General features: G+C 41.9%; 1 protein-coding gene and 1 pseudogene across 17 annotated transcripts in view; one reads left to right on the top strand and one right to left on the bottom strand.

Annotated features, from left to right (window-relative positions):
- Positions 1-1,952, bottom strand: part of LOC104957156 (collagen alpha-1(XI) chain-like) — a 16,714-nt pseudogene extending 14,762 nt beyond the window's left edge.
- Positions 1,953-5,634: 3,682 nt separating this feature from the next.
- mapta (microtubule-associated protein tau a) overlaps positions 5,635-10,743 on the top strand; it is a 36,866-nt gene continuing 31,757 nt past the window's right edge. For 16 of the 17 annotated variants that reach the window (XM_010784686.1, XM_010784685.1, XM_010784680.1 and 13 more), the window contains exon 1: positions 5,636-5,745. The gene's annotated coding sequence lies outside the window, so the exon portion shown is untranslated. Of the gene's footprint in view, positions 5,746-10,743 lie in introns of all 17 variants that reach the window. The other variant, XM_010784679.1, reaches the window with a different exon arrangement.

Here is a 10,743-nt window from a genome sequence, read left to right as displayed (position 1 = left end):
CTTCTGATTGTGTTCCGGTTTCATCTGTTCCGTGGTTTGTGTGTCCTTCTTACCCTCTGGGTGAGACTGAAAGTCACTGAACAATGTTCACAACCCCTCTTTTTCCTGCTGTGTAAATCTTCGTTCACGTGGGTCTGTCTTTCACACCCACGTCAGTGACGTTCTCGTTGTGTGTGTGTCTCAGGACACGTCCTTTTTTCCCTTTTCTTCTGCCTCGGTCCTTCGCAACGTCTCCTTCTTCCTTCCTCCTGTTGCCGCTGCTCCTAGTAACGAAGTACGCGGGTTCGTCCGTTTGTCGCTCTCCGGTAGTCGGTTGCATTTCTTCTTCCCGTAGTACCACCCTAGCGGCTCGCTGTAGGGTGTATCACTTGGCTATAGCGGTTCAAAGTTCTCGAAACTGTGTGTGTAAGGTCGGGTTTGTGGGTAAGTTAGCTCGACCGCCTACCCGGTTTACGTCGCCCTACCGGCGTTGCGTCTCCCTGTCGCGACTAGATAGACGATCTGTTGCTACTGCAGTTGTCTCTTCGTGTCGACGGTACTCCGTGACAATATACGGCTGCATAGGTGTGCTATAGAAGAGTCACCGTTCTCGTTGTTTACGCCTCCTCGCCTGTCAGTGAAAGTTCTTTCCCCGCTGTCCGGTGTACTAGTGGGTTCCTCACCCCTCGATTGTTGTCACCTAGAACCTGAAGGTACTTTCAACCCCCCCCATTAGACAAAATGAACCGGTTTGACGAAGTCTTTGACAAACTATTTTCATTACACACGGTGCTGTACGTTTGTGACCGTACTGTAAAACCCTGTAACGTTAGATACTCCTACATGTTTTCCATGACCCAACACACATTTTCCGTACTACTCTATTCCTCGGTCACGGTCAGTCCGGGACGTGTCGACACACTTTACACATGTTTTACGTTCGCTTTTAAGTGGGTCTGCTTCCTTAATCCGCTCGGTCTGTCTTTCCGATGTCCTTAGGAAATGTCGTACCAGGCTGTGACTAAATGCGCTAGGCAAGGGTACTCTTAGGGGATTCCAGAATCTTCCCGTGTGTTTATACTGTGATCAGAAAATGCTTGCTGATAAGTCGCATCAGGTTATTGACTAAGGATAAAAGGAGTATAGTAGGTTTTGAGCTACGTTTATATGTACGGTGTCCTCTCCAAGAACCGTCTTAGTCGAGGATACCTTTTCATTTTACAAAATGCCAAGTCTGTTGTGCAACCCGACCCACATTATGCGCTTACAATGATTATCTCTTAAGTTTAGTGACAATGGTTTTTTAATCCTAATCTGTACTCTGTATAGACGTGGGTCGATAAGTGCGAGTGGTGTGGTATTGCGCCCCGTGTCGTCTCTCTTCCAACTCTGGCTTGGGGAGATAACTCTATTATACTTCGTCCCTACATACCAGACCAAAATCTGTCATTATATACGGTCTGTATGTAACTGGACACACTTAAACTTACGGACATGTCTGCCTCGCATGCAATATATCATGTGTTCACATGTCAAATTGACCACAGAGTCATTAGCTTGGGTTCCGTTGTGCGCGAATACTCTACTAGAGTGTCCGTTCTTCAGGTCTGTACACAGGTTGAAAGAACTGATTAAAAACTAGACGAACACAAAGACCTATGAGATGGTGAGTGTTCTCCTCTCTTCCACCTTCAATCTCAAAGGTAACTAACTCGTCCCGTGATCAGCTAAACTAACTATTACATTCTTGTCAGGGTCGAGTACAAACGAAGATACCAGTAGACAGGTCTGTAGGTCTATTCAGGGTTTTTATGTGTCCATACCACTTTAAGTGTTTGTTCTGTCGGTTTCTCTTTCTTTAGTGTCGTCGTGGACACACACCAAGTGGTATGTAGACTTACAAGTCCATGTCTCTCACCATGTGGGATCCCGTCGGTCATAAGCTCGAGGGTACGCCGGGCGTCCACGGTCATACGCCGAGATCATTGGTTGACGCTCACCGGGTCTGGATGGGCATCTCAGCTTTAACGCAACTACTTGAGGTCATACCCTCTACGTAAGTCCAGCGTTCTGCACAGGCGCTCCACGACCGTAGATGTTACCGGTGGTTACAGTTGTTGCGGTCGGTGACTCTTCACGTAGATCACCAGGAATCATCTATGCCAGGGGTGGATCTCGATCCTCTTTCGGTACGTGAATGTCCTAATACTCTGACCTCTATAGTCTAATCCTGGTTGACCAAAATTGTACACAATACATAGAGAAACAATATTCGTCAAACCGACGTGTATATGGTGTTTTAATGTTCGCTCCGGTATCCCAGTTGGTTAGTGCCGTCACCTAAGTTACGTCTACGTTACTGCTCTACGGTCCTTAAGCCATCCTTCTCTAATACTTGTAAGTTCTAGTGGGTTCCAACCGAGATCCGTTTTTTCCGTCCACCCCCATCCACAGCCAGATATGAGAGTTCACAACGTATGACCTACCCAAGTCTGTTCATATTCCCGTTCTAACAACCGTTTAATCCAATGTCGGTTTTTGTTCCGTAACTGATACTCCTTTGAAAGAGTGGATGTCGGACTGTACTGTTGACAAATCTCAAACAGTACGTTATTCCGTCACGTCGCTTCTAATCAAAATGTTGGTTCTACCTACACTTTTGACGTCATGGCACGGTCGTGGGTAACTAACCAACTCAAACGCGAATAAAACATTAAGTTGGACTTCGCAAATACTCTTTTTCGGAAGTACCAAAAAAAACAAACACACAAACAACAAAACAAAAAATTCTGACCTCTATATATACAATCAAACATACGTCTCTAATGTCTATCAGGGACAGTACCAGATTTACGTCAGTCCGTCATCTTGACCTAAAATAACGAGACGAATACGATAGAGTGACTTTTACGCAAAAACTTGTTTTAGGACGGACTAGTGACAGTATATGTGTTCCCTTTTGTTTTGAGTAGAAATTAGACTCTTTGACACTGTCACCCTCTATAGAACCTTATACAGAAGACATGTTGATACACATCGACTGGATCAAACTGCTTTTGCGTCGGTGATTCGGATGTTCGACTTTTAATCCAAAAACAGAGTAAATAAACAAAACCAGTGAAATTTCACAGTACTTATAACGGAATATATACACAGGATAACACTAAACCAACAAAAATAAAAACATACTTTCGGTTTACAACACTCTTATAAAAAGAAAAACAAAACACCATAAGACAATACTTTTACATGATGTTATTCGATCACTAGCTAACAACACACCCACAATTTACAACGGGATAGATTAATACACAGAACGGAAGACCGGAAGAAATAACACAGAAACGGTCTCCCGTTACAACAGACAGTCACACAGTCCTGCACAAGACAGTAGACGAAAAAAATGACAGTCCATAGATCCAGTCGTCCTCATCTTCTCTAGATTCTTCATAGATCCTCAGTCTTCTCTTGAAGTCTTTAAATGTAACATCATCCTCGTTCTGTGTTACATGGACAGCCAGTGGCCTGAATGAATCTGGCAGTCCATTCAAAATGGTGGCTACAAGCAGCCCTTCACTCATGTTCTCTCCTGCATCACGTAGAGCTGCAATTATATTCTCAGCCCTTATCATGTAATCAGTAACAGTTTCATTGTCTGCCATTTGTATGGTGGTCAATGATGTATACAGGTTTAGAATCCTTGGCTTGCTTTTTCCTGAATAGTGCTCCCTCAATCATTTCAGGGCTTTCCTTCCATCCTCGGCGGCATCATGTCTTATCAATGACAGGCTCTTATCATCCAGGGCATTCACTAACTGTGCATAACAGTCTTCATTTTTTCCTGGATCTGCAGCTAATGCGGCTTCACCCGTGGGCACTCGCAAAATAGTGTCTTTTAGCTTCAAAATGTGCAAACGGCTAAGGAATCTCGTCTCCCACAGATCATACTTATCTTCTGTTCCATCGAATAAAATCTGCTGGGATGTTCCTGCTCCGGCCATTTTTTACGTTGCATCCACGTTAACACGTCTTCTCTTTATACAGTTCACTTATCTCCAAACATTGGGTTGCGGCTTGTAGAAACACCGTGTCTTCAGTTTACGCGGGAGTCTCTCAGCGCCGTCTTCATCCAGGTCCCACTAGTAGCTTCTCTTGGCTAACAGCTCGTTCTTCTGTTACCTTGTTGCTCTAGACTGGCATTCCTGGGCCCATAACCTGTTATGCGGAGTGCGTTGCGGTGGAGATTTAATAGAACTCAGTAGTAGACAGCTTCCTTTAGCCTTCATTAGGCATATTTATTTATCGTGGTAGGAGAGATGCGGTTGTGCTGCCACTCAGCTCTCGATCCAAACAAAACTAAACGGATAAGGTAGAGGCCACTGCAAGGCAGCTGGTGCAAGGTATAGTCAGTGACGTCACGTCCTGGACGCACTGCAGACAACATTGCCCTCTGCAGGACACAATGAGCAAGGGCGCACATAATTGTACAACATTTAACAGGGTCAATATTATGTTAGTAGCAAAGCGTGTGTCTAATGTTTATTTGTGGTTAATCCAGTTATTGCGTTTGTCCATCCTGTCCTGTTAAATGGTTTAACCTGTTAGTATGTTCCTTTTATGTGTGGATTAGGTCGGCGTTCTGATTTGTTTAAGTCACTCACTTCTGTTGGTTGCTGTTCAATAACATAATCTCTGTGGTGGGCCCAGCTTTGCTTTATCTATCTTCATTTTGGGGATAAATAAAAACAAACTCTTATTTTGAAATCCCAAAAACCTGTGTTTATCTTTCTCTCAGGCTATTTTAGGCACATTTCCTCCCATGTGCTGTCAAAATCTATAAATAACATCACACACATTTGCTGTCAACTGATATCAAAACTCTTTTTATTTCAGACATGTGCTCCAGTGAAAACAAAAATACAACAAGTAAGGTAAGATAACAAATACACATTGAACACTAATAATAATAATAATTATAACATATCATAATGTAAGTGTAATATAATGATGATAATATTAATAATATTACTGATCATAAATAGATAACATTAATACCAATACACATATTATAAATATTAATATATCTCAATCCACCACAATATATGTACAGATTGTGCAGCGTATCAAAAGGAGACAACATGAATACATTTTTATTTATTTTTTAGTATGCATTATAATTATGCAACGTTTTTATTTTATTGCAAATTCTTTCTTCTTATGTTTATACATATATTTGATGATTTACCTTTAAAAAAATGTATTCCAAAATGCCACACAAGACACAACTCATGTTTCTCCAGGATAAAGTATTTCTGATTTAATTTAATTTTTTAATATCTCTTACTCTTAGTGTAATCGAGACTATGTAGTGTTATTGTTTGTATATTGTTATGTGTGTACCTGCACAGGGACTTTTTGAAAATGAGCTAACAGCTAAATCTAACATGTTCCTTTTTTTAGATTCATGTATTTGTATGCATGGACGTTGTTTGATAAACATATAATGAACCTTTTATTTTTTTTAAACAAGGAAACTATAAACCAGAAATGAAAGATTTGGATATAATATTAAGTGGATATATAATAAACAGTGTTTTTGTTTATCATCGTGTGTCGCAGCTCTTTGTGCAGCAGCAGGTTGCATTTCACCACAGCCAGCCCTCCGCTCCACAGCGCCCCCTCTGGCCAGCCGCTGCACCGCGAGGACAAGCTGAGAGCCCGCTGAGCGACTGCTGCTGAAGACATAATACTGCTGTCTGCACTCAGGTAAGAAGAAACCCGACATATTCCCTTTATTTCACCGACACAATGCCCGGGAATCACACCGTGACATCGCAGCGAGTCGCGGACCAACGCTGCTTCGTAATTCTCCATCGGCATTCGTCTTCTCACTTAATATTTTTTGCATGAGGTGGGAGAGGTTGGGCCTCTGAGCGTTTATAGAAATATCATGCACATGAGTGAAATGCATTTTTCTAACATCAAAAGGAAGCAGACACCCTCCAGCACCGTCATATTCTGGTGGTTTTTATTACATTTAAATCATGTGCGATCTCCATCTCCATCGATCCTCCACCTACAATAAACAGAGAAACGTGTTTTTGTTGCAGCCATAATTTCCCCAGGAGCCTCCCTTCACCGACACGGCGTGTTTTTCCTCCTCATTCCGTGCAAAAACAAAAATGTCTCCATCCTCCTCCTCTCGCAGGTCCTCCTCTCGCCCCAGCTTCACGGAGATCGCCTTTGCGCGCGGTACAAGACTAATCCGTCAGAATATTTATTATCTAATTATTTACGGATCCCAGTGGGACAATAATGCAATGTTTTCCTTTAATATGTAGTCAAATCCAGCTGCTTCGTTTCTTTGTGTCGCATGATTTGATGTGATTGTGGCTTGGTTTTTTTCGCTCCCGTTATTCTGCATCTTTCTCCTCTTTCTTGCATCTGAGGGCCTACACGGTGTCTGGAATCGCTGTACATGCACCAGACATCCCTTTTTATGCTATAATCCTGCGTCTGAAGCAATAGACAAACAACCCCCCCTATGGTGTTTTACAATCATTTACACGTATGTTCTTATCCCAACATTTTTATTAGAGTAAATTATGTTGGGAATTGGCAATGATGCACCGCCTTCGCAAATGCCAAGCCCATTTTTCATTTTCGCAATGAACCAGGCTGCTTATGTGCCACATATGGGCTCTGCGTTAATCCGCACGGGGTCAATGGATAGGATCTGATGGCAGAGTAAGGTGCATGGGAAGCTTTTCACCATGAAAGACTATGAGGCTTAATGCTCTGTTTTTGCATGTCAGTGATAATAGCATTGTGCATGGATTTTGAGTGAGTCTCTTTCTTCGCCTCAGACACACCTCTGTCCATCCTCATGGGAAGAGCCGGTTTCTTGTTATATTGATTTGTGCTACAAGGAAGGGAGGGATAGGCGGGCATGTTGTAGTCGGTTGTAGTGTGTAACCACAGCTGAAAGCTATTCCGACAGGCCAGATGAGGAATGAAAGACATCTCAGTGTCATTTTGTTAATGTGTGGATAGAGGCTACAATGCTTTCTGCAAGTTTCTGCAGCACTTTGGAATCAGTTGTTACTGGAAATATGTGCTGGTCTTCTACATGGAACCCTCCCTCCCGGCTGAAGTTTTAGTTTAAATGAAAGGATGGGTTCAGAGCCTCTCAAATGTGTCGCTTGCCAATGCCGGTACGGAATGTACTTGAGGGAATTAATACATTGTAGCGATGCAGGGCGTCAAAATATCTATATTAAATGTGCCCGGTAATGCTCATTTTCAGGTTCATATGTCTATGTATGGGCTCTAATGTGACATGTCTCCATGCTTTAATGTTAAAAAAGCTCTTTATTTTTCTTATACTGCCTGTGCTGCAGCACCTCTTTTCCCCCTCTGTCTGAAACCAGAGCCCAGTCTGCTCTGATTGGTTAGCTGGCAGGCTCTATTGTGATTGGTCAACTGCTTAGAGATGTCCCAACCCTTAGCCTGTCACAAACAATGTGTTGGAGCGCTAGCCAATATAGGCGTCAGAGTTGCATAGTGATGTCATTATGTTACGGAAGTAAACAAAGGAGTCCAATGGAGGTGTTTCAGGCAGCGGGGCAGTGTGTGGGAGAGAAACCCCCTCTAAAGGGAACACAGGGATTTGAGCCTTTGCGGACCATTGACATGCACAAAGATTGACATACACTACAGGAAGGGAACACCCAACCCCTTTTGGCTGGAAAGTTGAACACTTAGTACTATAACATGTCATTTAGCTGATGCTTTTATCCAGAGCAAGTTATATACACTTACATTTCATAGACATACCGACAGGATCAATTTTGCGTTAAGTGTCTTGCCCAAGGACACTATGACATGTTTGCTGCAGGGTCTGGGGATTAAACCACTGACCTCTGATTGATAGATGCCCATTCACCCCACAAGCCACCCCTATCACCTGTCTCTGATAAATGTTGGAGCATTCTGAAAACGATGTCTCTTTATTGGTTTAGTATTATGAAAGATGCAGGTCCGTTGTAGTATTCCAGGCCTTTTAATTAAAACAATCTTTCCTCTGATTTTGGCTGCTGACTTCATCGAGTCATCCGCTTCAGAGACGTGTCCCGAGCGTCATGCGTTACGAAATGAGTCGACACTGAAGGCTCTATTTAGCAAAGACTGACGCGCTGCCGCCTCATGTTGGCCCGAGACCAGAGGTGACCTCACCCCGCCTGAAGAGCCTCGGCCTGAGGAGCCACGGCCTGAGAAGCTTAGGCTGGCAAAACCAACCACATCACTCAAGCTACTTCTCTACAGTCGAGATATTATAGAAGATATTTAGATTCAAACATCTGCTTCAGAACATATCATTATTTTTTTACAAACTACCAAACGTTGTTCGCAAATTTTAAGATTTTCTGCTTTTTTAATTTTTTAATTAATGTAATCCGAATATATATATTTAATTTTGAACAAACAATTTCAAATCTTTGGAAATGTTGACGCTATCTTCAGAATTTCTATTGCCAAAACAATACCTGATAAGGAGAATAATCATTAGTCGAATCTCAAATGTGCTTCTTCTGGGGTCTTTTTTAGGACTCATAAGATCCTCCCCCAGCAAAACAAAACACTTCTCTTTTTGCAAATGTTCATTCAGTCAGGTGTTCGAAGAAAAGTATGACAGGGTTCTAAAAGTCTGCTGAAAGAAGCTGCTCTGACGTCTTTCCGATCGCACCGTCTCGTTAAGCTACAGCTGGATTTAAACCGCATTCTTCTTCTCAGTTAATTGGCACCATGCTGATGGAGGATGGTTCATTTCCCCAGTAGACGAGTGTGTGTGTGTGTGTGTGTGTGTGTGTGTGTGTGTGTGTGTGTGTGTGTGTGTGTGTGTGTGTGTGTGTGTGTGTGTGTGTGTGTGTGTGTGTGTGTGTGTGTGTGTGTGTGTGTGTGTGTGTGTGTGTCTTGTGTACATATTGAAGCATGCAGCAGCTGGAGATGACTTAACGCCCTGCACCATGACAACCCAGGAATAATTGCGCATATTCTGAATTCCAACTTTTAATGTTGTGGTTAGTCTTTTACAAACTCGAACAGAAAGTTTGGATTTTGCTCCACGTGTCGTGTCTTAAGAGTGTGACAGGAGGATGTGTGGAAAGGTAGCAGGGTGTGGTTAACATCCTGGAGGTATGAAAACAAAGGTAGGAACTAGAAAGGCATTTGGTAAGCACACACCTCTGTCAAGGTCAATGGTGCATTCAAATGCTCCTCAGACTGTCTTATTTCCTGAGTTGTAAAGTCGTTCTTCTCTCTTTAGTTTCTTTATGAGCTCGTAATGTGAAAACAACCTAGATGCTACAAAGAATATTATGTAGTATCATTTTTTATTTGGAGCGTTCAACATGTTGATACATAGTGTACTCAAAGATATATACATGGTCAATTTCAGTAAAAAAAAAATCAATAAAAAACAGCAGGAAATGATAAAACCCACATTATTAATAAAGCATTGAAAGCAGCTCTGACAAGGTGAGATTTGGTTATGGACAGATTGGTGTAGTCACGGATGTGTTTGTTAAATTGTTGTATTATTCCGAAACCGCATGAATGCAGCAAATATGTCCTATCTGGCAAAGTTAACATAGGTTAAATATTATGCATGTACACGGCAGGTTTAAAGATTTGGATCCTCTCCAAATTCCAATGGATTATTCTTTGGTCCATGGTCCAGCAAATTTCATGAAAATCAGGCAATTTTATTTTAAATTATTTTAGCAATAACATCGACAAACCAAGCCAAAAACATCCTATTGGTTAATAAAGAGAATCAGCAAGTTAGCAGCAGCCATGTGCATGCCGGCCCTGCAAGATGTTTCCCTCCGGTGTTAAGAGATAGAGGGTAAAATGGAAACGGGCCCCACCTTCAGCCCCTCCACATCATAGGAAGGTGGAGTCAGTCTGAGGCTGCTGGAGGCTGAGAACACAGAGAGAGGGAATGATGGAGGAAAGTAGGTCAGAGATACAGAAGCAGCCATGCATGAGAGCAGCATCCTCGTCACAGCTGAGCTACACGCAGCGCTGCACGCTGACAAACGCCTTTGATTCTGGGTTGGATCTGTTTTAGCACGGAAATAATTACATGATGAATAAATTGCCATGAAATGAATCAACAAAATGTCAAATATTCCCTGCTCCTAGCTTCTCAATGTGAGGATGTGCTGCTTTCTCTGTGTAATGTCGATGTAAATGGATCATCGTTATTCTTTTGACTGCTGGTCAGACAGAATAGATTTCAAAGACCTAAACTTGCAATGTTTTGGACATTTTGTAAATAAACCCTTTGACATCAACCCCCCTCTTCCTCTGAAGAAAACAATATTAGGTTTCTGTTCTGCCATACATGAAACTCACAATTATAGATGACATTTTAAGATGTTTGGTTTGATCTGTCTAAAACCCAAAGATATTTTCAGTTTCTAATAATGTAAAATACAGGAAAAATGCAGAAAGTTCTAACATTTCAGAAGGTGACCCTAACCCTAACCATTTTTACTTGGTTTGATAGAAGTAACAATCAATTATCGAAATGTCAATAAATTCAATGTAAACTGTCGAATCAATTTGTCAACTATTTTTAGTTCAGAATAATGCATTTAGACAATAGACTAATCATTTCAATCATTTTTCAAGCAAAAATACCCCAAAAAGATGTCTTTAGTCTCTGAAATGTAAGGATTCCTCTTTTCCTTTTTTTTA

Source organism: Notothenia coriiceps, unplaced genomic scaffold, assembly GCF_000735185.1.
Source record: "Notothenia coriiceps isolate Sejong01 unplaced genomic scaffold, NC01 NC01_scaffold00026424, whole genome shotgun sequence".
Classification (NCBI taxonomy): domain Eukaryota; kingdom Metazoa; phylum Chordata; class Actinopteri; order Perciformes; family Nototheniidae; genus Notothenia; species Notothenia coriiceps.
Note: the sequence above shows the minus strand (reverse complement) of the source record. Positions and strands in the feature narration are given on the sequence as shown.